At 40.7% G+C, this 27,847-nt stretch overlaps 1 long non-coding RNA gene across 3 annotated transcripts; it reads right to left on the bottom strand.

The window, feature by feature from the left end:
- Nucleotides 1–7,627: 7,627 nt before the first annotated feature.
- Nucleotides 7,628–11,049, bottom strand: LOC141610805 (uncharacterized). Of its 3 annotated transcripts, none has more exons than XR_012528413.1 (6): nucleotides 10,815–11,049; nucleotides 10,649–10,730; nucleotides 8,753–8,831; nucleotides 8,203–8,348; nucleotides 8,032–8,092; nucleotides 7,628–7,942 (listed from the first exon to the last, which is right to left on the bottom strand). It is a non-coding gene; the product is annotated as an uncharacterized LOC141610805 (long non-coding RNA). The 3 variants fall into 3 exon arrangements; XR_012528411.1 differs by having other exon boundaries at nucleotides 10,649–10,746; nucleotides 10,815–11,048; XR_012528414.1 differs by having other exon boundaries at nucleotides 7,628–7,913; nucleotides 10,649–10,746; nucleotides 10,815–11,048.
- Nucleotides 11,050–27,847: the final 16,798 nt, after the last annotated feature.

The raw sequence follows: 27,847 nt of genomic DNA, 5'->3' as shown, positions 1-27,847 counted from the left end.
AGACTTGCTGGAGTTTCCTTTTAACGGTTTTGAGATGATAGTCGGGATGGATTGGTTAGGAAAGTATAAAGCTAAGATAGACTGTCATCAAAAGAAAGTGTCTTTAAGAGGTCCTAAGGGTGTTAGTGTGTCTTATCGTGGGTTTCTAGTCAAACCCAAAGTTAAGTTGATTGCAAACCATCACCTTGAAGTCTTATCCGAGGAAGGGATGTCCTTTGATCTTGTGCCATGTGAGAGATGACCGGATAGAGAGTCCGACGGTTGATGAGATACCAGTGGTGGGAGAGTTTGCGAGATGTTTTTCCGAGGAGGAGATTCCGGGTTGCCACCGAAGAGGGAGATAGATTTCTTTGTGGAGTTGAAGCCGGGACGGGGCCGATCTCTAAGGCACCGTACCGTATGGGTCCTAAGGAGATGGAGGAGCTTAGGAAGCAGTTGGATGATCTGATAGAGAAGGGATACATTAGACCAAGTGTATCGCCGTGGGGAGCACTTGTTCTTTTCGTGAAGAAGAAAGATGGGAGTTTGAGGTTATGCATAGATTATAGGGAGCTGAACCGTGTGACGATAAAGAACAAGTATCCTTTGCCAAGGATAGATGACCTGTTTGATCAGTTGAGTGGTGCAACAGTCTTTTCTAAGATTGATTTGAGGTCGGGGTACCATCAGGTGAAGATTAGAGAGGTGGACATACCAAAGACAGCTTTCACGTCGAGGTATGGCCATTATGAGTATGTGGTGATGCCGTTTGGGTTGTCTAATGCGCCGGCAGTGTTTATGGATTTGATGAACAGAATCTTCAGACAGTTCTTGGACCAGTTTGTAGTGGTGTTTATCGATGATATCTTAGTCTACTCTAAGACTAAGGAGGAGCATGAGGAGCATTTGAGGATCGTGTTGCAGACTTTGAGGGATCATGAGTTGTATGCTAAGCTGTCCAAGTGTGAGTTCTGGTTAGAGAAAGTTGCTTTTCTGGGGCATGTGATCTCTAAAGATGGGGTAGCTGTGGATCCGGCGAAGATAGAGGCAGTGACAAAGTGGGAAGCACCAAAGAATGTTGCTGAGGTTAGGAGTTTCTTGGGTTTAGCTGGATACTACAGACGGTTCGTGAAAGATTTCTCCAAGATATCTAGACCGATGACAGCGTTGATGAGGAAAGAGAATAGGTTTCGTTGGGATGAGAGTTGTGAGACGGCGTCCAAACATTAAAGGAGCGTTTGACCACAACTCCTGTCTTAGCATTGCCTGAAGGGAGCGAGAACTTTGAGGTTTATACAGATGCCTCGAAGAATGGGCTGGGATGTGTGTTGATGCAGAATGGTAAAGTGATTGCCTATGCTTCTAGGCAATTGAAGCCTTATGAGGAGAACTACCCTACTCATGATCTGGAGTTGGGTGCAGTGGTGTTTGCTCTCAAGATTTGGAGACATTACCTTTATGGAGCAATCTTTAAGGTATTTTCTGATCACAAGAGTCTCAAGTACATCTTCACGCAGAAGGAGTTGAACATGAGACAGAGGAGGTGGATGGAGCTGATTGGCGATTATGACATGGAAATCATCTACCATGAAGGGAAAGCCAATGTTGTAGCTGATGCTTTGAGTAGGAAGAGTGTACATTCCCTGTGTACGGCTCTATCTTTGATGAGGCCGAGGATGAGGTAGCGAGTTTTGGGATACATATGATGCGAAAGGAGATGCCATGGGTGATATGACAAGACATCTTGAGTTTTATGATGATATTCGAGGTAAGCAGACTTTGGATCTTAAGATAGTGAAGTGGAGAGCTGGAGTAGAGAAAGGGACAGTGTCCCCGGTTTTCTATTCATACAGATGGTAGTTTGAGGTTTGATGGTAGGTGGTGTGTTCCTAATGATGAGGAGCTGAAAAGGACTATCATGACAGAGGCACATTGCACACCATATTCAGTTCATCCAGGAGGAGACAAGCTATACAAGGATTTGAAGAAAACGTTTTGGTGGCCTGGGATGAAGAAAGAGACAGCTGAGTTTGTATCCCGTTGTTTGACATGCCAGAGAGTTAAAGGGGAACAGAGACGACCACAAGGTAAGATTCAGTCTTTAGAGGTACCTGAGTGGAAGTGGGAAACCATTTCCATGGATTTCATTGTGGGTTTGCCGAAGAGTCAACAAGGTAACAACATGATTTGGGTGATAGTGGATCGTCTGACCAAGTCAGCTCACTTTGTTCCAATGAAAGATACATGGACTAAGGCACAATTGGCTATGGCCTATCGAAAGAACGTGCTTAAGTTACATGGAGTCCCTAAGGACATAGTGTCTGACAGAGATGCGAGGTTTATATCGAGGTTTTGGAAGGAGTTGCAGGAATCGTTGGGAACAACTCTGAAGATGAGTACAACATTTCATCCTGCGACAGACGGGCAAACTGAGAGAACAATCAAGACTCTTGAGGATATGTTGCGAGCTTGTGTGATGGATTTTGGTGGTAGCTGGGAGTAGAGGTTGGACTTGATAGAATTTTTTTACAATAACAGGTATCACACTAGCATTGGTATGGCACCGTTTGAGGCTTTGTATGGGAGGAGATGTAGGAGTCCAATCTGTTGGGACGATAGTGCTGAGGCAGTGGTTTTAGGACCAGAGATGGTGCATGAGATGGTGGAACAGATTAAGATGATCAGGGAACGGATGAGAGCAGCTCAGGATCGACAAAAGAGTTATGCAGATCTACATCGTCGGGACATAGAGTTTCAAGTTGGGGACAAGGTTCTTTTGAAAGTGTCTCCTATGCGTGGGGTTATGAGATTTGGGAAGAAAGGCAAGCTAAGTCAGAAGTTTATAGGGCCTTATGAGATCTTAGAGCGAGTTGGGGAAGTTGCTTATCGTCCGGCTTTACCATTTGCATTAGAGAGAGTGCATAATGTGTTTCATGTATCGCATTTGCAGAAGTATGTGAGTGACCCGTCACATGTGTTAGAGGCAGAGAGCTTAGAGCTAGATGAGTCCTTATCATATCTTGAGGTGCCTAAGCAGATTCTAGACCGAAAGGTTAGAAAGACTAGGGGTGGTGAGACAGTTTTGCTTAAGATCCTTTGGTCTAACCACGAGACCGAGGAAGCTACATGGGAGCCAGAGGAAGCTATGAAAGAGCGTTACCCTTTCCTTTTTAATCAGGTATGTATGGTTACGGGGACGTAACCTTGTTTCTTTTAGGGGGTAGGAGATGATCGCGCGAGCAGTTTTTAAGAGTTTTATACCCCTTTTATATGTTGTGTCGGTATGTTTGTCGGGATGAGTTGGGTTAGTATCATGTTTTATGTTGAATTTTGTTTTGGTTGTTGAGTCGGGAATGTTATGGGAGTACCTTTGTTTAGTAGTGGTTTGAACTTCGGGGACGAAGTTCCTTTTAAGGAGGGAAGACTGTAATACTCCGTATTTATAAGTCTTGGGGTACTCTATCGAGTAGGCCTTACTCTGTCGAGTAAGGGTAAGTTGCGAAATAAAATAGTTTCGACTGTTGGGTACTCGATCGAGTAGTGGGGCACTCGATCGAGTAAGGGGTACTCGATCGAGTACCTTGGGTACTCGATCGAGTAGCGGTTTTTTGGGGAGTTTTCTCGGGTTTTGTTAATTATGCGATTAAGGTATTTAAGCTTCGTCGTCATTATTCTAAATCACTTTTACAAAACCTAAATTCTTGTTTAAGAGAGAAAGCAAACAAGTTCATCTTCTTAATCGCATTCTTAGCAATTCCGGAGTTCGACGGTCGGTTCTTGTCGTTGTTCGTACATGGTTGAGTTCCTTGCGTCGAGGGTAAGATCTATGTACCCTTTTATTGTATTTCCTTTGATTTGGTTAAACCCTAATTTAGAGATTGGGGTTTTTATGTGTAGTATGTGATGTGGTAGCCTCTATGTGTTGTATGATAGGAGGAGGGTTCATAGAAGAGGCTTTTGACTCGGCCGGTAGAGACCGTCTCGATTGTGTGCATACGGGTAGGATTTCCTACTCGTATTAGTCCCATAATGGGATATTGGTTGATGTGTTGTATTTGGTTGTTTGATATAATAATTGTACTGTGTTTGTGGTTGTGATCGTTGTTGATGGTTCGCGAGGCGTGGCCTCGGCTGAGTGGGGTCACTTGCGGGAGTGACTTCACGCCCTAGTTTCGCCTTCTGTGGAACCCGCCACGGAAGGGATGTGCACATTAATGGACAGGGTTATCGCTCACTATGTGAAGCGGGGATTTGGTGGGTACGGTGCGGTCCCCCATGGCGTGGCTGGGTCCAGTGGACGGATCAAGATTGAGATGATGGGAATTGGTTGGTTGCGTGTGTGTGTGATGGTTAAGTCATTCTGTTTATCTTATCATTGTTGTTTATATTGATTGTGTGATTAGTACTGACCCCGGTGTTGTTTTGTAAACCTGCGGTGATCCATTCGGGGATGGTGAGCGAGATGTTGAGCAGGTATTGAGATGAGTACTTTGGGATATTTGGGATGCCACGACATGATGATAGGAGTCTTCCGCCGTAGCTTTTAGTTTATTTACATTTGATTAGAAAGATCAGTTTGAGATCATGTATCGTACTTTTGGTTTGGTTTTAAGGATTGTAACTATTCGTTAATCATTTATAATAAACGTTGTTTCTTCATTGTTGTTTGATTATCATTGCCTCGGGTAACCGAGATGGTAATGTCTTCATACCTGAGTGGTCCTGGTAAGGCACTTGGAGTATGGGGGTGTTACAGTACTTCCCAGCAAGATATCATCCAAAAGAACAATCATCTGAACAACCTGAGAATGGGGGTCGACAATCAGTCGGGAGTAACTAGATGCTCTCCCAGTCATGTTTACAATAATTGAATATAACTAACAATCATTAACAATTGAAATGCAAAACCAGTAAACATGTGAGACCATCTATACTCATGAAAACCCAATACAACTTACCATGACTTGATCAATCTTAAACGGACGAAATCATGCAAACCTAGATCATATGCAACCACTAGACCATGTATACTTACAACCAAAGTAACACACAACCCATAACAACTTAAGGCACAATGTTAGCATTAAACCATAGTGAACATGGTAACACACAATCCACAGCAAGAGAAGGCATAAAGCTAGCAACAAAGTATAGCGAATAGAGCGAACGTCCGTTAGAGCATATAACCACTACCTCTAACTTGGCAGAGCGTATAACCACTGCCTCTAGCTGACGGAGCGTATAACCACTGCCTCCATCGGTGTGGAGCGTATAACCACTGTCTCCACGGTACTATGTATAGAGTATAACCATTTCCTATATGTCTAAGACCTGGCCAGACTCTTGGTGCAAACCGAACGACACTCGGGACCCAGAGCATATAACCACTGCCTCTGGCAACCTCCGAACACAGACCAAAAAAATCCCACATCAACGGGCGGCGTTGGTTCATTCCGATAGTATATAGCTGATACTACCGTCATCTATTCAAACTAGCAACAAACCAATGCACAGTATAACCGACTGTACCAACATGCGTGAATGACACGGCGTCGCAACCCTATAAAAAAAAACTGTAATACTACGGTTTTCTATGTCTATGGGTACTCTATCGAGTGGGGCTTACTCTGTCGAGTAAGTATGTTTTTATACGAAACAGTAGTCTGTCTGATGGCTACTCGATCGAGTATGTGTGGCACTCGATCGAGTAAGGGGCACTCGATCGAGTAAGTTACTTACTCGATCGAGTAAGTGAGTCTTACGGGTTATTTTGTCGGGTTTTGATAGTAACGCGAGAAGGGTATAAAAAGCTTCCGTCACTTTTCCTTAAACACTTTTATCATCCTAAAACCTTTATAGATAAGATTGAAAGTTACGTTCTTCGCATTCATCGCATTATTAGCAAATCCCAAGGCTTGGTTGGTCGGATCATCTTGTTCTTTACACCGTTGTGATCGTTGTGTCGAGGGTAAGTTCCTTGTATAATTTATGTAGTGTTTCGTTGAGTTTATTTAAAACCCTAATTGGGTAGTTTGGGGGTTTTGGGGAGTATTGTTGATGTTAGATTGTGATTGTATGATTGTGTGTCTATAGGAGGTGATTTCGTTGAAGAATGATTATGATTAGCTGATTGTGACGATCTTGGTGATTGCTATTCCAGGCAGGGTTTCGCTACTCAGTGTTGGTTGTTGTTTGTTGTTGTTGTTGTTGTTGTTGTTGTTGTTGTTGTTGTTGTTGTTGAATGATTATGATTAGCTGATTGTGACGATCTTGGTGATTGCTATTCCAGGCAGGGTTTCGCTACTCTTTGTTGGTTGTTGTTTGTTGTTTGATGGGCTGTGTAACTGTCTGTGATCTTCGGGGTGCGTCCCTGGCTGAGTGGAGTCACTTGCGGGAGTGGCTTCACGCCCTTGATTCGCCTTCTGTGGAACCCGCCACAGAAGGGATGTGCACATTAATGAACATGGGTTTATCGCTCGATGGAGATGAGCGGGGCTTAGGTGGGAACGGCTGCGGTCCCCCATTGGCGGCGAGGAGTATCTGTTGCGATGGGTACTCTGGCAAGGCTACACACTTCGGTGTGTAGTCAGATATGTGGAGATATGGTGGAGTTGTGGAGATTGAGATGTGCTGTTTGAGTTGTTTATAATATGGTTTCATTGCAGCTGTTGTTTTTATGTAATTAGTACTGACCTCGTTTAAATGTTTTAAAAACTGTGGTGATCCATTCGGGGGTGGTGAGCAGTTGTTTGACAGGTATATCTTGGATACGCGAGGGATCTAGCTGGGGATGGAGTCATCACATATCAGAGTCTTTAGTCTTCCACTGTGTTTGTTAAGACAGTTTCATTTAGTTGGTTTATAGTTTGAGAACAGTTGTATTTTACTTTACAGTTGGTTTTGTTATGTAATCACTTAAACTTTTTTTTTTGGTAAAATGTAAAAATTATATTGAAGCTCAAAAATACCATATACAATGTTCACAATACGTATTCCTAGCACAAACTCAGATACTATATTACATATAAGACCATAGCAGCTATTACATTATTTTCTCAATCCAATGCTTATCCTTCCTGGACATCGTACCCTGCAACTGCTGCTTAATCCTGCTTTTGATATCCCCTTGTATCATTACCACACATCTTCCAGGGCTGATTATAACACCCTCATGCCTGCTCGCATTTCTTTGTTTCCAGATATAATACATGGTAGCATTGAGGATACTATTCAATATCCCATTCTTCAATCTAGTGAATCTCTTATGTTGCGCAACGGTTTTTTTGCCCCATTTACTAGTAGAAAAAGTGCCATTGACATCGGTTATTTTGCCCCATTTACATCGGTTTTGTGACGATGTTTATGGGGGCGACGTATCTAGTATTTTTAACTAACATCGATTGTAAAACCGATGTTAATGGCATACAATATACATCGGTTTCTTTCTAGAACCGATGTTAATAGCCTCTCATTTACATCGGTTTTGGTGCAAAACCGATGTAAATATCACCTTATTTACATCATTTATTAACTAAAACCGATGTTAATAAATATTTTTTACATCATTTATTAATTAAAAGCGATGTTAATAGTTTTTTTTTTATTAAAAAAAATTACATTTTGAGGCGTTTCTTATGGGAAAAACACCTCAAATAATGAGTTGCAATCAATAAAGAAAAATTACACTTCCAAAGCCGATAATTTATAGTAAATAAATAATCCAAAAGTGTAAATATACACGTGTTGTGAATATAAACAATTAGATCTACACATAAAGAGATACTTGTAGTCTAACTAAATAATGATAGTAAGGTACAAAATGTCATAAAAAAACCAACATAATTAGTTTAATACTCCTCGTTTGCTCCGCACCTTATATCTGAGCTCCTTCTAGCTAGCAACATTGCGTCGAGTTCGGGACAGGATTCCCATGCCTGAAAAAAGGATTCCCATGCCTGAAAAGCTGAGTAATGTGAAGTTCAGAAGACCCGTTGTCCCGAATCTAAGTAAAGTAAATAGTATGTACAAGTGTATAACGACTGTACAACTTACCCTATTAGAGCAGCATCAGGTATTTCAGGAGAATATCAAAACAAATTCCAAATGAGACAATCTGCATACAAAATCCAAAGATTGTACAACCGCAAGATAGTCAAGGATCACCAAATGTTGCGATATTTGGAGTTGGAGTATAACTGTCAATGAGTAGAGTAAGAATGGTACCTGTTGGAAACCCTTGTATTTAATAATCGCTTTAAACCGATCTAGTATGTACAAGTAACCATCATGATCGAAGTACGCTATATCCCCTGTATGAAGTCACCCTTCCTCTTCAAATGTAAAAGGAGTAGCCTCACTGTTCAGATATCCTGTCCAAGAGGCAATCTCATGTATAATTAATCACAATTACTAATTTCATAATCTAAGATGGTTGTTCAGAACACGGCTAAACATAAGATGCATAAGAAGCATATTGTAATAAATCTAAGATTTCGTAATATAGCATGCAAAGTATGATGATAGTAGCAAATATCAGCTCTTAGACTATTAATTAGCGCTGGCATGGGATTTGGCGCACAAAGATGGATCGTCACCGACCAAAGACAATGGGAGTGCCTTGTTATTTCTGGACAACAATCAAGCTTCAAGCGTAGACCAACACTAAATGCACAGCCAAAACACGCCAAAGCCCATAAACAATGAGCGGAAATCGTCATGATATCATTGAAAGCGTACCATAACTATCAACCCCTGAAAGTTATAGCATTGTTACCTTAAGATAAAATGCACTCGCAATTCGATTGATACAATCTACGATGCCCATGCTTTTCCAATCTCAGTCTGGAACTTCCCTGCGGCAAAATTTCATAATAACGATTCCAGTTACTGCATTAATCTATCAATTTGGCATTCAAACCTATGCTACTGAGACTGAGCTACAACAGTCGAACAGAGGTGAATGTCAATGTTGACAACAGTTGCTTTGTGAAAAAAAAATATAAATGTATTAGGCTTAAAATGAAGTGCCTAACTGTTGTGCACTCGTGCATGACCAAGTGTCGTGCATGAACAACTAGCAAATGTGACATACTCAGCTGCAAGTATCATTAAAAACTATTTTGTGAAGTGGCTGTTTTATAACTTTGTCGACTGACGAAATACGACCATTTTGATAACAATTATGTAACATTCAAGAATAGCTTAGGGGTGAGGCATCATAAACTAACATTACAACGATAACACGTAGCACAAGTCGTCAAGCCCACAAGACGAATACTAAAACCAACTGTCAGAAGATGGAGCGCCAAAAAGGAATCAAAGGAGCACATACGAAGAAGAAACATGCCAAAATGAGTGCTACACAGACTCCTATGCTTACTTCTCATGAGTCTGGTTACTTTATACAAAAATGAAGAGATGTTGTAGATGTGTCTTAATAAATTAGCATGAGTTGAATATAAGGCTAAATAATTCATTAAATTATGGAGAAAATTAAGTTAGCACTAACAAATATGTTGACAATAGTGCAAGTAGCAAAAACTATTTCATCATGTTGAAGCACACGAGCACATTTGTTCACTAACAAGGGCAACATACATGATGATCAAACAAAAAATCAAAATAACACTTGACAGAATCTCAAAAAAGGATTTAACAACACTTGGCTAAGGTTTCCTAGTATATTCCTTACCTCTTTACAATTCCTGCAATATTTTTTTTTCTTTTCGTTTGAGCTTCTTTATATCCATTACTCCCTCCAAATAACAATGTTTGCCCCATTTCTCTAATATATGAGAGGAGTATTTTATTGAAATGGGGCAAATATAGGTGTTGGGAGGGAGTATGATGCAACGATGATTGTCTGTTCTTAATTTAAGCTTCTATACCTCCATTAAGAGCAACATGACAAAATAATATAAATGTGGAGTTAAAACAGGCAAGTTCACTGCCAACTTAGTTGCACACTTGCAACTTTAGTTTGCTGTTTTGGCATAATTATTGTTGCACCTTTCCATGACCACACGATTTGCTTTGTTCATTAACCCTCTTGCATCTCCATCTTGGTCTTCTTGGATTCATGTTCAATGACTAGAAAAAGTAGAAATTACACTGAACAAGCACATTAATTCCATTTCTCACCATATCCCAAATCAAAACAGCTGACTAAACCCTAAACAATCACTACATCAATCAGTAAGCTGTGTCTTGTAGTATGCGAGAGGTACAACCAGAAAGCGACATTCATTAATCAGGACAAAAACCCACCTAAAAAATGGTCAATTCGTTGTACTAACCGTACAAATAATAACCCTTAATTATAATCTCATAAATCATACAATTAAATTGTTGCGAGTGAAAAAGGTATTCAATTAAACACAACCAACATAGATTCACTAATATCAACTCAATTATAGCATCGAAATCATCACTAGCAACAAGTAATGCAGTGACACTGTAAGCCACAATTAACACAGAATTAACAACAATTCACTACTCGACATTTCACAATTTCAGCTTCTACATTGTCATTTAACAATTCAAACTCAATCAATCAGCAATTAAACACCAAAACTACAAGAAAACACATTAACATCAAAAGAAAAGAAGCAATCACACAAATTAAACCTCAAAAAAAACTAAACTACAACTTGAATTAATTAATGATTACCAAAAGCGTACGCAGTTGCCGGAGTATACTCGCATCGAACCATCTTATCACCATCGGGGTATCACGATATTTCATCTCCTCTCTGGTACTCTCTATCACTAATTAATCAATAAAATTAAAAAGGAAAAAAAGGATCAAAAGGAAAAAATAAAATAAAAAGACATACATCAATACAATAATGGTGGCTTCAACTCGTCGTTGTCGAAAGGAGCAAAAATGGTGGTGAAGTGATGCTATCAATGGCGGTTGAGGGTGGTGATGGCGATCTGGTCGTTTGTGATATTGTGGCACGTTGAATGAATGGCAGAAGGGGTAGGATGAGAGTGCCAAGCTATGCGAGAAAGTGAAAGGTTGTGTGATGAGGAGAAGTTAGGGTTATCTATTGATATTTTCCACCTAATGAGAAAATTATTACCTCGGTTATATGCTAAAATCGATGTTAATGACATTTTTTTACATCGTTTTGTTTACATAACCGATGTAAATAAGAAATTGCACACAATTGACATCGGTTTTTATATGAACCGATGTCATTTACGAGCATTTACATCGGTTCATCTAAAAATGATGTAATTATGGCGATGTCAATGAGACTTTTTCTACTAGCACCAATTCTGAGTATTGGCATCAGACATAGTCACTCCCGTCCATTCATGTATCCTCTAAAGAACTCTCCTGCTGTAGTGACTCTTCCTCTTGAGCACATATACAGCAGCTGCTGTCAAGGCTAATACCAAGTCTAAATAATTTGTCTTTGGTATTAAATCCTTGCTGGTAGTACAACCAAGCTATAAAGCTGTGTTTGGGAATTGACCATTTGGTCCAAACAATATGACACCAGCTTACATCTTGACTGTTTTGCCTTAGCCAGATATACCCCTTTTTGATAGTATATTCCTTGCCTGGTACCATTGTCCATTCATTCTGATTATATGCTGGATGAAATTCCTTCTTCAATTTGCATACCTTTTCCCAAGTCCAACTGGCATCCTGGGGAGGGTTATAATTCTCCTATCCTTATCCCTTCAGATATACACTATGTACCCATTGCACCCACAACTTAGATGGATGAGCCTGAATCCACCAAACCAGTTTCCCAACTGCTGCTTTGTTCCATGTGTACTCATCTCTCAGTCCAAGTCCCCCCTCCTTCTGATTAGTACAAATTTTTGACCAGCCTACAGTAGGGGTCCTAGCATACTCAGTCCCTCCATGCCACAGAAAGTTCTGCAGATCGCTTCAATTTTGAGTAGCACTGCCTTTGGAATAATGAAAATTGAAGCCCAGTAAGAGTGTAAAGTTCTATATACTGCTTTTATCAAAACCAATCTCCCAGCATACGAGAGTTTTTTGGTCCCTAAATGTCTTATTCTCTCCAAAACTTTATCAATCAGTGGCTGGCAATCTTTGATTGATAGTTTAGATGGTTTGATGGGCACACCAAGGTACTTGAATGATAGTTTGCCTTCAATACATCCTGAAACCTGTACTATTTCTCTTCTGACTTCACTGGTTACTCCATTAAAGTACACATTCGATTTTCCCCTACTCATCTGAATTCCTGAAGCTTGTGAAAAGGTTGAGAAAGTACGTAGCATTATCATAATGGATTCCACATCCCCTTTAGAAAAAAGCAACAGATCATCTGCGAACATTAAGCTGCTCAGTTTCATAGATTTGCAAATAGGGTGAAACTTGAACTTCATTGTAGAGGTAGTGTAGGCTAGCAATCTGGTCAGATATTCCATACAAATTGTAAAGAGCAGTGGGGACAAAGGATCTCCTTGCCTTAATCCTCTTTGTCCCTTAAACCAGCCAAAGCTATCCCCATTCAGATTCAAGGTGTAAGTTGCAGTAATCACTTAAACTTATTTAATAAAGTACGTTTCGTTATTGTCTATTTGATATGCATTGCCTCGGGTGACCAAGATGGTAGCACTTCTATGCCTTAAGTGGTCCTGGTAAGGCACTTGGAGTATAGGGGTGTTACAAAAACCAACCGGATCTAACTTATGTAGCAGAGGTAAGTCGGGTATCATATCCATAGGGAGGCGGTCACTATCTACTTGTTATTCTAGTCTGTCTAATGTCACTAAACTGGGGGTTTCGTTGATTTGTTATCTAAACTGACTAACTAAAGCAGAGAAAAGACTAAAGGGGACTAACAATAAAGAGAGAGAACTAGGATTGTCGGGTCACCAATAAATGTCAGATAATTGCAGCTAAGGTCACAGATCGGTCACTTGTATCAGTCTAAGGGGCAGTGAATATGTCCTTTCGGTCCTCTATTTGTCCTAAAACACTACTAACTTAACTTTTGCCCTCATTAGAGTGTCCTAATGTTCACTGCAGGTCTTACTCCTTCCAATCTTTCAATCTAGGTCAAGGCGTACCAAATCAACTAGCTAAATGCTTCGACTCAAGCAGCTAAATGCAATTAAATGCAGTGATTAACAACAAAGACATGATTTTAGCAACAGATCTGCAAACCTAATTAGCAACTAACATCAACTCATTGAATCCCCTAAATCCTAGCAAGGAAATTAGCTATGCATAGTGGTAAATAAAGCAAGAACGAAAGATGAAGAAATAATAAACAACATGATAAAAAGAGATGTGCAAAAGGGAAATAACATAAAAGAGAGAAAAGAAATTACAAGAGTTCGGATCCGGAAAGGGAAGAGCAACGTCGAATAGAATACGAAACAGAGGAAAAAGTTGTATGAAAGATGATAAAACCTAATTAAGTCTTTCCTATTTATAGGAGAGATATTTATTTTCCTAAAATACGATGACAAGATATTAAAATATTGCGTCAGATAGAAAAGTACTCGATCGAGGACTTTAGAACTCCTCGATCGAGTAACTCTTAGAAAAAACCTCTCGATCGAGGACATTAGGTACTCGATCGAACACTATAAAAAAGGCACCATTCGATCGAGGACATTAGGTACTCGATCGAACAAGATAGTACTCGATCGAGTACTTTCCAGCGCACAATTCCTGCTTCGCACACTGAACTTCAAACGGCCGCCATTTCTTTGTTACGTGGGCAAACAGAGCGTTTATGGTGACGTTGGAAAGCTAAGAGGACAAGATTTCATCTCCAATTAGAATCACTTGAAAATAATTTGTAGAACTCAAGATATGGCTCTTCAAAGCAGGCACTAGCAAAATGAAGCTCTTCCTTTGTCCGCTAAGCTTCCTTACTTCTATGCGCATCTCAAAATAGTGGTCTCCAAACTCCGACTCAACTCATCTCCTAAATGCATGCATAGGGACATGTTTTAGGCTTTATTACGCTCCTCTCCGGTTCATACCTGCAAATAATACAAGAGAAACCAAAGTAGACAATTCGGGGACATTTGTAGCTAAACACTACTAAATATGCATAGGAATGCGTGCAAATGAAGTACAAAATGCCTATATAAAATGCACGCATCAAATCTCCCAAGAAACTGTGATTCAGACGGACTTAGTTTAGCAGACATTTTCCCATCTCCCTGTGGAGATCGATCCTACTTACCGCTGACTTATGTTGGTAGTACTTAGGTATTTATTTTTGGTACTAAACGACGGTATTACAAACTTTTTCATTTCTTTTCTTTTTCTCTTTTTTCACTGTTTTCTTTGATTTTTCATTCTTGACAAGGCAGACTAAATTTGGCTTGCTAGAAACTTGGACGTTATTATCATACAGATGACGGTGATCAACTGGCTTAACCAAATTTGTCAAACTAGCTTGACAAGGCAGACTAAATTTGGATGTAGTTAAGGGTCAAAAGACAAATTTGGCTAAATGTGGAGTTTATGGGTAAAAATGGAAGAAAAGGAAATGTAAGCACCTCCCTGCATGTGACACCAACCACTAACCCGAATGTATGCAGGCAATAAGCAATTGAATTTCATACTTGTGCAAATTGATGAATATGTTACGCAAGGAGTAACTACTCACAATCCTAAATGAAAATGGTCATATATGACACCAGTTTATTAGACTCTAAAACCTTAGAAATTATAAGTAGTTTGCCAATATTATCAGGTCAAGTCTATTTGTTCAGCTGTATTTCAACATTAACTCGTAGATATGCAACAAGACAAAGCTAATAGGATATCAATTAAGCAAGGCTTAAGTAAAAAAGATAAATTATAGTGCAATTTCATCATTGAAATCCATCGTTCCGGCTCAACCTATACGCAAAAATAAACCTGAAATTTTTTGAATTTTCTAATTTTTATGAGATTTTTGATTTTTATAAAAATAAACAACAATGCATACAGAAATTAAACGTGATAACAGAAATGCAATAAAACATAAATGCAGACACAGATATGGATGCATAACCTCCCCAAACCAAACCGTACAATGCCCTCATTGTACTCAAAAATAGGGAAAGGAAATGCAAACTGAAAATAAGAGAGTGAAGCTGCGGAAAACTCACAAGAATACGCGAAGTAGGGACCTCCCCAAACCAACCAACACCATGGGAGGTCACAAACAGCTCCAGAACAGCGTCACTGGAAGCGAATCAAAACAAGCGAACTCGATAGTACTCGATCGAGATGATTTAGTGCTCGATCGGGTACATTAGGCTGCATAAGTGTTCGATCTAGGAAAAATGGTTACTGGATCGAAATGTCCATTTCTGTGGGTGCTCGATCGAGGAAGAGGAGTGTTCGATCGAGGTAGTCAGTCACTCGATCGAGTAGAAAATTGCTCGATCGAGAGCTCCCTATTGCGCAACTCTTAGGTGTAATACAACGGTTTTATGAGTCTATGGGTACTCTATCGAGTGGAGCTTACTCTGTCGAGTAAGTAGTTTCTGACGCAAAATAGTAGTCTGCCTGTAGGGTACTCGATCGAGTAAGTTGGGTACTCGATCGAGTAGGGGGCACTCGATCGAGTAAATGCCTTACTCGATCGAGTAAGTGTGTTTTACGGGTCTGTTTGACGGGTTTTGCTAATAACGCGAGATTAATATAAAAGGCTTCCGTCATTTTCTTTAATCACTTTTCACCTTTCTAAACCTTTCAAAAGAAAAAGAAGTTACGTTGTTCTCTCTCGTCGCGTTGTTGGCAAATCCTAATGGCTAGAGTCGTCGGATCGTTAAGTTCTTTACGCCGTTGAGACCGTCGTATTATGGGTAAGATCCTTGTACCGTTTTTATATTATTTCATTGAGTTTGGTTAAAACCCTAATTGGGTAGATTTGGGGATTTGGGGGTTTTTATGATTGTATGATTAAGGTAGTATTTGTACGAATGTATGTGTAGGAGGAGGGTTCGTAGAAGAGAGGTTTTGAGACAGCTGCTAGATCGCCTGATTCTGTGATTGTTGTTCCAGGTAGGGTTTCCCTACTCAGTATTAGTTACATAATGTGTGGTGATTGTGCTGTAGTTAGTGATTGTTGATTGATTCAGACGGTTGTGATTTCATATTGTTGATTGTTTCAGACGGTTGTTGATGTTGTATTGTGGTTACTGTTTATCTGTCTGTGTTCTTCGGGGTGCGTCCCTAGCTGAGTGGAGTCACTTGCGGGAGTGGCTTCACGCCCTTGATTCGCCTTCTGTGGAACCCGCCACAGAAGGGATGTGCACATTAATGAACATGGGTTTATCGCTCGATGGAGATGAGCGGGGCTTAGGTGGGAATGGCTGCGGTCCCCCACTGGCGGCGAGGAGTATCTGTTGCGATGGGTACTCCGGCAGGGCTACACACTTTAGTGTGTAGTTGTGGGAAATAATCTGTATACTTCCCTTAAAAATAAGGATTATAACGAATTTATAAGATGATTACGAGTCATAAAACTAAATTGCATAAACAAAAGTAGAGAATGAAGAAACAACCTTCGGTCCTAGCAAAATCGGCCTATGGACAATATCGCAATGATATTCACCTATCAGATGCACCCAAGACGATATGAGATATGCCCTTTACTTCTTGCTAGAATCGATCCCTAAATTTTCTGCAAAATTTTTAGGTTATTTTGTGTTTTTCTGATGAGAGGAGGCTAGGTTGAAAAATTAGGTTAAGAAGTGATCACCTTAATCTCCTTTAAACCGAGTATAAGGAGTAATTAGGGTGGATTTCTTTTCTTCTAATTTTCGGCCCATTCACCGAAATTAAGAGGATAATTTCTCTTTTTTTCGGTTATACCACCTACCAAAATAAGATGATTAAATCTACTTCTTTTTTGGTAGTTTACAAAATGTATATAAAGTGCATAATTTATAAATTGTCATTTTAATTTATTCCGTATTAATCAGTCTACTTACAACAGCTTGCAGTCGAGTTATTAATACCGGTCGATAATAATTTATTATGACAATATTGTATAATATATACTTTAACTATAAATATCGCATATTTATAATTAGCTAATTAAATATAACCGATTACATTTAATTACGAATTAACATATTAATTCGTCCAAGCTAACATTATATACATTAATTAAATATAACTTATTATATTCAATTTACGAATTGTGTGATTATTTCGTCGAAACTTATGTTATTTAATCAGCATTAAATAATCGTCTCATCAACACAGTGACTAACTGTTTAGTCATCTAAGGCATCAATGTGATTATATTTTCATACAATCACATTTCTCAAACACATCCTTTAGGTGTGACTTTTAGGGACCAGTTGATCACCGCCATCTGTATGATAATAACGTCCAAGTTTCTAGCAAGCCAACCGTTATTAGGTAATCGTTAATCAACTGATTAAATACGAAGTATACCCTTGTGAACCTTTAAGAGATTTATAAATGTTATCACACTAATTTGTGGAGGACACAAGCTCCAACAGTAGTCAGTTATGAGGTGATTGGAGATGGAGACTGGGTTTGTGTGTGAGCTGTTTGTATGATTGTTTCAGTGTGACTTTGATTCTGTAATTAGTACTGACTCCGTTTAAATGTTTTAAAAACTGTGGTGATCCATTCGGGGGTGGTGAACAGTTATTGAGCAGGTATGATATGATGCGTATGGGATAGCTGGGATGAGTCATCACGTGGCAGTTAGAAGCCTTCCGCTGTGTCAGACGATGTTTTATAGTTTTGACAGTTTTATCAGTAGACCGTCTGAGAACCTTGTATTTCAGTTTAACAGTTTTGGTTTTGATTATGTAATAACTTTAAGCTATATTGTTATTTAAATTATGTTTCTTCATTGTCATTTGATTATCATTGCCTCGGGTAACCGAGATGGTGACGTTCTTATACCTTAAGTGGTCCTGGTAAGACACTTGGAGTATGGGGGTGTCACAAAGTGGTATCAGAGAGACGATCCTGAAACCTGTAACCAATGAACCTAATGAACATAGGGAGTCAAATTAAAATGAACCCGGGGTAGAAGTTGTAGGAGCTAATGCAAAGGCTTGGGAGACGTCCTAAAGTCGCGAACTCGCCCTACAATTTTGAACCGGTCACATGGGATATGAGTCGGGATCGCTATGTGTTTACCTTGTGTGTTGTGTATCTATATAGTAAGGTGTTGTATGAATCGATGGATGCATGCATGTGGAGGATGTGAGATGTGTAGTGAAGAATAATGATGATATGATTATATTTGTCGTTGATTGAATACATGAATTGCATGATAGTTGGTTTACAATGTGGTTTGAATTGTTGGAAAAGTACATGAGAATGATGTGGTGGAAAAAGGAAGTAGCTCACATATGATGAATAATGATGTTGCAGGATGAATGATTTATAATGTGTCTATAATAGTAACATGTGATTAGGGGATTTGATATGATTTTACATAATTTTGTTTGCGTAAAGTTATATAGTAAGTTCATATAATTGTCTACTATGGTATCATATGCACTTGTTAGCTGGAGAATGTGATTGAACTAGGTGAATTGATTGGAAAAGATGAAGTAGCAATTGCATGAGAATATGAATTTCGTGATTATGAATATACGTTTAGGTGACAAAGTGGATTTGTAATATATAGTAACATGGAAATAGGATTTGTAATGTATGAGTATGTTTTATTTTACGAAAAGTTATAAAGTTAAAGTATGTGGTTGTACATGATTGATAAGTTGAATGTTATATGAGCATGATAGATGTCAATGTCTGGCTTTTGGTAGGTAGTAATATGTGGTTGGGGATAGTGGTTTTACAAGTATTGAGTCGCTTTTGTCACCTTGTTGATGTTTAAGTTGTTTGAAAGAAAAAAATCAAATAGTTATGTCGTCTGATTACAATAAAGTTGTCTTTAAACTGTTATAACTTGAGATGCATAAATGATTTTAATGTGATTCCAATTGGAGGTGATATATTGTTCTTTTACTATTCTAACAATAGGTCACATGCCCAAAACGACCAAGAAACAAGTGAGTTATGACCGTTTTACGAAAACTGGACAGTGCTGAGAAATGCGTAGGGTACTCGATCGAGTGGCCCTCACTCGATCAAGTGCACCTCTTGGTACTCGATCGAGTATCCCTTACTCGACGAGTAGCCCTGGTAATTTGTTTTACGTGCTTCTGACCTTCACCTACTCGATTGAGTAAGTCACTTACTCGATCGAGTGGCGTGAACTCGATCTAGTGACCCCTGTTTTGGGTCATATGCTTATCTTTTGACTTCGTTGCATATTATGTTTAATTCAAAGGTGTTATTTTGCTTCTTTATGCATTATTTTACATGTATGTTGGTCTTGATGCGTAAGTTACCCAATATTATGGTGTAGTGAGTGGCACCTTGTGGTGAGTGTGAGTTCGGTGGGGAGGACATGAGTGATATGCGGTTGTGATAGGCAGTGGAAAAGAAAAGAAGGATTGATAAGGCTTATTAAGGCATGGAGCATGTTTTGTGAGAAGAGATGAGTGATATGATTTTGTGTTGAGTAATGTAAAAGTACGTAAATATGGGCAAGGGATGATGGGAGGCTAAGGAACGTGAGAATGAAAAGATTGAAAGGAAGGATGTGGATGGTGGCAACTTAAGATGTGTAAGAAATTATGGAGGGAGATGGTTAGGAATCGTGTGGGTTAAGAATATATGTAATGAAAGATCGTTTTAGAGGAATTGAGAAGAGTGGTATATAGTGAACTTAATGGAGACATGTCGCGACATGGATTTGCACATAGTGAGTGTGTTTGGGAATTTGTGTTATCAAGAGGTGAAACTAATGTGTGATTTCCTTGGGCAATTAACGGTATAAAATGAATGTTGATTTCTAGAAATGTAAAAAGGGAGATGTAATTGTTTGAACAAGTAAACGTTGATTCCATGGATGGATTAGTGGCAAGGGTGAGTGATAGCATAATAAGAGAATATCTATAGTAAGAAAGAGTGAGATGATATCGATATGAAATAATGAGATGCGAGTTTTGGAGCAATGAGAAGGTAACCGGAGCACTAAAGAGTTAGGTAGAAGTAATAAGGAGTTGAATGGTTAAATGCTTTTGTCGAGTGTAAAAAGAAAAGAATGAGGGGAGTAAAATTAGGAAAATGTTCACCGGAGTTGTGTGATATAAAAATAAGGAATCGTTGAGATGTATGATAGTGTGGACATGGGCCATGTCTCGGTCTGTGGATTTGGGGGGCCACATACCAATCCGTAGTCACGGGCTACCTGCACGCTAAGCCAATCTGTGGACATGCAGCGGTCTTTTGAAAGCCACGCTCGGCGACGTAAAAATGCTTTCGACCGGATCGTTTTAGATCGGCCGGTTTCGTCTCGGTAAGGGTCTCGAAACGATTAGAGATGTTCGGAGTCGCCACCAAGCATTTGTGGGATGTCTGGAACCCGTTCGAATTCCACTTTATACCTCGGTCAAATCGAAGCACAACGCAGCGTTTGACATAGGTACTAAAGATAAGGAAATCGTCCCTCTTTAGCATCCTATCTCTAGAATGACTCTCGTACGCCCTGGATAAGGTCGTCCACTATCCAAAGTTTCTGAGTAAGATTTAAAGGTACGTATTGGGAAGCCTTTTAATCAGACACCCAATCCCGCCCGCGTTTAGCGGCCTCTACTGATTGATCTTGGTTGGTTGAATGCAAAAGTTGATAAAACGGTTTAAATGTATGAATGCGCATCCAATGATTTAAACCTAACATGTGAGAGCTTTCTAAGTCGGTTGATTTAATCCAAGTATCAAGTATAAGATGTCGAGTTGGATTAATGGTTGATTTGCATGCAAGACGAAAATTAAACATCCATTTACCGTATTAGGTTTAGGGTGCATAACATGACCCATTTGTCCTAGTAAGGCATTTTTCAAATGTGGTTTTGAATAATCGAATAGTCATCTGATCCATCCTATATCCGGGTTAACCGGAGTCGGGATCGTCCTAGACTAATGCTGGAAGGGAACATGCCCTGTACCAGACGGTTATAAGAGGCGCGAGCCAGCCGGCGGTGTAAGGGGCCTCCCTCTGGTTTTGAAAATGAGAAATGGAGAGCCTGTTTAGGCGCGAGTTAGCCAACGGTTGTATGCCGTGTTCTGACTATTTAGAAAACGTTATAAAACGTGTTGAAAATGGGTATTTGAACCCGGTTTGATTTGAAAGGGTCGTTTAGACCGAAATTGTTGATTTGAAGAACTAGACTCGAATAATCATCATTATTTGATAATATCGGTGTCGGGTTCGATTTGAAAAACTTGACATGAATAGTTTTGAAAATGATTATGGACTAATTGTTTTAAGTCCATTTTGAATATAATTAGTCGATACTCATCATCGTACCCGGGTTAAAATCCGGCATGGTATGTAGAATCAAGGATGATTTCGTGTTGGTGACTAACATGTTTGTTTGAAAATGTAAAGAAATGAAATAAAAGGCTTTAAAATACCCTTTAAATGTTATTAACCAAATATTATCACCGAAACACGGATTTAACCGTCATGGTATGAAGAACCAAGGGTGAAAAATGCTTTATGGTTAAAACATGTGAAATGAAACAAAAAGGTTTCGAAAATACTTGAAATGTTAAAACCGATTACAAATATGAAAAATGGATTAAGGGAAATGACGAGAACAAACACGGTTGATCTCTGGTCTGAGTACCCCATTTAGGCGCGAGCCTGTTGGCGACCTAAGGGGCTTCTGCCTCAGACCAAAAATCGGTTTTGGCTCGTTTATTCCATGTTTTGGTTCATGTTATGCATGTTTTAGCATGTTAAAGTCATGAAACAAATGAAAACATAACAAAAGGGGATTTTTACACCCTCATACTTACATGTTTGGTTATGGCGAGTGACCGACGTAAGTGTAACAACTCGTTTGATCGGAAAAAACTCGGTTTAAAACCGTTTTGGTAAGTAAAAGAGTGTTTTAAAAGTTTAGTGATGGTGTAGTGGTCAAAGTGGTCGGTCAAGTGATTTAATGCACGATGACGGTACCAAACAATGTGTAAGGCTCGTGTTTGCGATCGGTAGGTCGTAAATACGCGTCAGATTGTGACTTAAGAAGTCGAGTCGATAATTTTAAGAGAGAAAAGAGGGGGCGGACACTCGCGTAAGTCTCAAATGGGTGGCACTTGAGGGGTATTTATAGGAGAATGAGTGGTTGTGTGAGTTTTGAGCGACGTGGCCACCTGGGCTGCTCAAAGAGGCGCGAGCCACGTCGCGGGTCTTCGAGCTGCGTTGTCGCTTTCACAACAAACGCAATCATGATTTGTTCTATCCTAGGATTTGTAGTCATATGTTTGGTACTTGACCAAACATAAATCCGGGAAATCTTAGCATAGAAGGTTTGAAATGTTTTGGTTTTTATGTTTGACTCGGTTTGACTCGTTGTTGGAGTCGGGATTTGAATTTTTGAGTCGGTTTTTGGTCTGGTGTCGGTTTTGACTCTAGTTAGTGTCATTGCGACCCCGTCGTCGTGCATTAAACACTCCAGGTATTTTTGAAATGTTTTGAAATGTTTTGTTTTCGAAATCGTTTTAAGTTTTCCGACATAAAGTTGTACACAAACTGTCGATCAAACGCTGCGATGCCAAAACATGTTGTAGTCCGATAATCATCGGGTGTTTGTTGGAGTCTCAGCAGATACTGGGTATCTACAGAGCCCCGACTTTGACTGAGGCTTGGACAGGGCAAAAGTCAAAGTAGAGCCCCCAGGTCAATCGAAGATTACAACCTGAAGACCCAAGCGCGGTCGAGGCGGCTCGAAAGGATTTGGGCTAAGGACCTACCGTCGGGAAGAGCGACGCCAAGGCGACTCGAGGGTACGAGCCAAGGACCTATCGTCGGGAACAGTTTAGAGTCTGTCGACTGTCCGTGCGGGTCGTTTAAAGTCCGTTAGACTACGTACAAAGGCTTGCCAGCCATAAGAAGGAGTCATACCTGAGGCATCTTCGGATATGTCCTTGCATGGTTGCGGATAAAGGCTCGCCAGCTGTGATGCGTATGTGAGGAGGGCTCGCCAGCCGCGATGCATTGTAAGGCTCGCCAGCCGAGACAAGGAAATGTACCCGAGGCATCTTCGGGATGTGTCCTTGAAAGGTTGCGGACAAAGGCTTGCCAGCTATGGTGCGTATGTGAGGAGGGCTCGCCAGCGCGATGCGTTGTAAGGCTCGCCAGCCGAGACAAGGAAAAGTACCTGAGGCATCTTCGGGATATGTCCTTGAAAGGTTGCGGACAAAGGCTCGCCAGCCGTGGTGCGTATGTGAGGAGGGCTCGCCAGCCGCGATGCGTTGTAAGGCTCGCCAGCCTAGACAAGGAAAACTACCCGAGGCATCTTCGGGATGTGTCCTTGAAAGGTTGCGGACAAAGGCTCGCCAGCTGTGGTGCGTATGTGAGGAGGGCTCGCCAGCCGCGATGCATTGTAAGGCTCGCCAGCCGAGACAAGGAAATGTACCCGAGGCATCTTCGGGACGTGTCCTTGAAAGGTTGCGGACAAAGGCTCGCCAGCCATGGTGCGGTCGGTTAATGGACCATGGGAGTAGCCGCGTCGAATGGGCTTGTTTTGAAAGTAGCGAACTCGCGATGACGCTAGGGAAATAGTGAGTATGGATTCTCACTATCACTGTTTTTGGAATGAGTGGTTTCCGCGAGGAAGCCCCCTGCTGGTATTTGAAGGAATAGTGAATTTGGAATCTTCACTATTGATCGGCTTGAATTTGCAGTGGCGGTTTTGATCGCCGTTTGTTCTAATTTTGAAGGGAAATAGCAAATTTGAGTTTGCTATAGCGTTTGAAGTGACGGTTTATGTGCCGCCGTTGACATTTGAAAGAAATAGGGAATTTGGAATCTTCACTATTGATTGAAGTGACGGTTTATGTGCCGCCGTTGACATTTGATGAAAATAGTGAATTTGGAATCTTCACTATTGATTGAAGTGACGGTTTATGTGCCGCTGTTGCTTGAAATTTGGAGAAATAGCGGTTTTTGAATTTTCGCTGTTATTTTGAAGTTGGAGGAAAATAGCGATTTTGAATTTTCGCTATTATTTTTGAAGTTGGCGGTTTTGATCGCCGTTTGCTTGAAATTTTTGAAAATAGCGAATTTGAATTTTCACTATTTGGTTTTGTTTGTTTTTCAGGAAATGACGACATTCAATATCGTCAATCGAAAACTTTGGAGTTTGTTATGGGAAATTGGGCCAAAGCCCAAATTTCGCTGAAAAAGCAAGGGGGGCTGGTTTAGGCGCGAGCCATCTGGCGATGGAAGCCGACTTCCCTTTTTTCTGTTAAAAAGACGCGAGGTTGAGCTGCGGATGATTATTCATCTTCCACCTCAAAAATCTCGCAAAATCGCCATTAAAGGACCTTCTAGCTTGCTTTCACTTGTGCCATCGTCAACAAATGTCATCTCAAGGTAAGTATTTCCTCTTGAATCCTTTCAAATTTGTTGATTTTTAGCTTGATTAAATTAGGGCGAAATTTTGCCCTAAAAATCGAATTGGGCGTCTTTGATTGAGCCAATTTCGAGTGAAATTGGTGTTTGCATTAGGTTAGAAACCTATTTAGGAGTATAGGGGTGCTTTTAGTTTGCATTTTGGTCCCCGTTCCCGCTCTCTATGCTCGAAAAACGTGAATGAGGTGAGAAACCGTCTCATTTCACAATGCCAAGTTTATTTGCTTGGGTAGTGGGTCCCACTAGGTTGCATTGTAGTTGGGAAAACCCGTATTTGCCATCTAAGGACCTTCGTTGGATGTTTGTGGGCAAAATTGGATTTTTGCCTTTTGCGACGGTCTTACGTCTGACAAAATAAGCGCCTGTTTGGGCTTGAATTGAGTCAGTTTGCCTTGAAATGGACCTTATTGGTATTTTAGGTCACCTTGAGGCGTGATAGAATCACGTTTGCCTTTTTGCGCTCATTTTTGAATTTTGACCGGCTTGGGCTCAAATTAGCGTATGAATTGCCTTTTTGAACCGTAGAAAAAATCCCCATTGTGTCGGGAATGTATTTTGGGTTGTTGGCGGACCTTGTATGGGTCTTGAAATGCCGTTTTTGTGGTTTTGACTCGTCTTTTGCTTGAAAAGAGGGGCGAGTCGTTTTTGTGTTTTTTTGTGAATGGTTTGGGGCGGGATTGCCCCGTGTTTTTGTATTGCAGGTTGTGTTTTGATTTTGGATTTATCCATTTCATGCCGTCGTAATGCCGAAATTTCGGCTGACGTTTTTGTTTGTTGTTTTTTTTGATCGCAGGGTATCGTTTGGGACCGATGGGGTCCGTTGTTGAGTCTTTGGAGGAGGAAGTCGATCCCGGGGGGGCTGTAGCGGTCGAGGAGGCTGCCGTATTCGAGGCGTTGGTGGAGGATGCTTCCGTAGAGGAGGATAGGCGGCTGATATGTCCGGTTTGTCCTTTTCGTTGTGGCTCATAGACAGGGTGGCTGATGAGTGGGGTTCAGTATCAGAATGGTGCATCGCATCATGTTTCTTGGCCTCCTCATCAACCGAAGTCTGCAAGACACTGTCTTCTTTTTTGTCATGGAGCAGGAGCGGAGGATTATCGTCATGGTAACCTCCTCTGCTTTCGTTGTTTCTCCTTTGTTCCCTATGTTGCTCTCTTTCTTTTCCGTTTGAGAGGATAGAGGTGCTTAGTTCGGTAGGTGGCAGGTAGCCCCCAGTTCATTGTCTTAGGCCAGTGTCTGTATGATAGACGTTTGTTTTAGGCCAGTGTCTGTATGATAGGCGTTTGTTTTAGGCCAGTATCTATATCATAGACGTTTGTTTTAGGCCAGTGTCTGTATGATAGACGTTTGTCGATGTATTTTGCGTAAGGCGGTTTGTATATATGTGTTTTTGGATTGTGGTTTATTTTGTGATTTTTGGCTTTTTGTGTTGTGTTTCGGAGGAGCACTTGTCGGCTGTTGATTCTCCTTTTGCTTTGCACCAGTTCCTGCATCGTTAGTATAGAAAACAGGCAACAGATAGCACATACACAAAAACGTAAACACGTAGAAGCATTTGATTGAAAACACGTAAAGCATTTGTTTGAAAATCAAAATTAACCAAGATGACTTGAAGTTAAAATTTGAAATTTTGAAAATTCCGTGACAAATCGTCACGTCTGGAATTCAAAAGGAATTGATTTGAAAGTTTGAGCAATTAACTCGTGTCATGAATTAAATTGCATCGAAATTTTTGAAAGTGACTCGAAAAAATATAAAACTCAAACCGTCAGGAAAGAATTTTAGAAAAGGATTTTTGCGAGTATATTTGCTTTTTGAGGTCAAGACTCGAATTTGTGAGTGCTTGAATTTTGGAGCAAAATTGATGTCGTGTTATCAAGTTTTGGTTTTGATTTTTGAATTGCGAAAAAGCGAAAAATTTTCGGAATTCGACTGACATGGAAACGATCCGTCGCGGATCGGGGCGACTAGCCCTTCCCCCCTTAAAAAAAGAAAGAAAAATCCGTATATTTAAAGCTGCGTCATGGAAACCGTGTCGGATTTCGTAAAACGCGAAAAGAAAGAAATGTGAGTGTGAAGAAACACAAAATTTCCCGGATCATCCCGAAGAGGCGCGAGGTTCCTGGCGGGAGGTTTGAGGTGTCAGGAGAAAACACATGTTGAAAGAGACAAGTCAACAGCGGGAATCCTGGGGAAGCCTCAAAGAGGCGCGAGCGTCTTGGCGATGGAAGCCGGCTCTCCTCTTTTTCTGAAAAACGCGCTGATCATTTTGTATAAATAGGGACGTTTGCGCTTCATTGTTTCATCATCCGAAACACAAAATCATCTCCATAAAACCTCTTCTTCTTCCACAAAAATATTTCATGGATGCTTTTGAGAATGCATTGCAACAATGGTGCCGGGATTTGTCGCCTCCCGAGAAGTATCAACTCGATTGCATGGGAGTTGGTCAATTGTTGGTGCTTCGTCAAGTCAAGGTGCAACCTTCGTTTCTTGAAGCATGTTCTCGGTTTTGGGATTCGAAACATCACGTTTTCAATTTCCCGAAAGGTGAAATTTGTCCTCTTGCCGAAGAGGTTGGAGTCATTGGTGGGTGGCCGGGTTGTGCTCCGGTGCTTCCTCCGACTCGGTTGTGCTACAAGGAGAAATTCCGTTCCATGTTGGGCTTGTCAACAAGCCAAGTCAACTTTCTTCTTGCTCCACATGGTGTGGATATGTTGGCTCTTATCAACATCTTCTCGAATCGGTTAGATGCTAATGTCTCGGAGGTTGCTAGGAGAAGGGCTCTTGCATTTTGCCTTGTCCATGTGTACCTCTTTGTTGATGTCTTGAAGAAGGAGGGGCCAAGATGTCATGGTAGCATGACCCTTATCCATGTGATTGAGCAAATGGAGCATGGTAGAGATCCATCATGGTTGGTGCTTGGAGAGATTATCCAAGCTTTGGACAAGGAAGGCTCTTGTGGAGAAGCTCCCTCTTTTGGATCGCCAAGGATCCTCCAAGTGTGGCTATTGGAGAGGCTAAGGTATGTAGAGCCTCCGGTTAATCCTTCTTCTTACTCCTTCCGTCACCTTACCATGAGGAAGAAATTGTACCCGGATAGTTTTGCTTCCACCGAGGCCTATTGGGCCGCAAGATTGGCGGAAGAGGGCGGTCCTCATATCCGTCGGGTGGTGCCGTGGTGGCATTTGAGGTCCTTCACGGGGTTGCCCGCTTCGGGTGCTAATCCTCGTTCTTTGATGGTGGTGGGCTTGAAGGTTGTTTCCTTCATTTATCCCGAAAGGCTCATGAGGTAAATGGGGCGTCAACAAAAAGTGCCCGCTCAAGATACTCTTGTCCAAGAGAATGTTTTCCGGAACTCCGAGCTT

This window comes from Silene latifolia, chromosome 1 (genome assembly GCF_048544455.1).
Source record: "Silene latifolia isolate original U9 population chromosome 1, ASM4854445v1, whole genome shotgun sequence".
Lineage (NCBI taxonomy): Eukaryota > Viridiplantae > Streptophyta > Magnoliopsida > Caryophyllales > Caryophyllaceae > Silene > Silene latifolia.
This window is presented reverse-complemented; position numbering and strand designations above follow the sequence as displayed.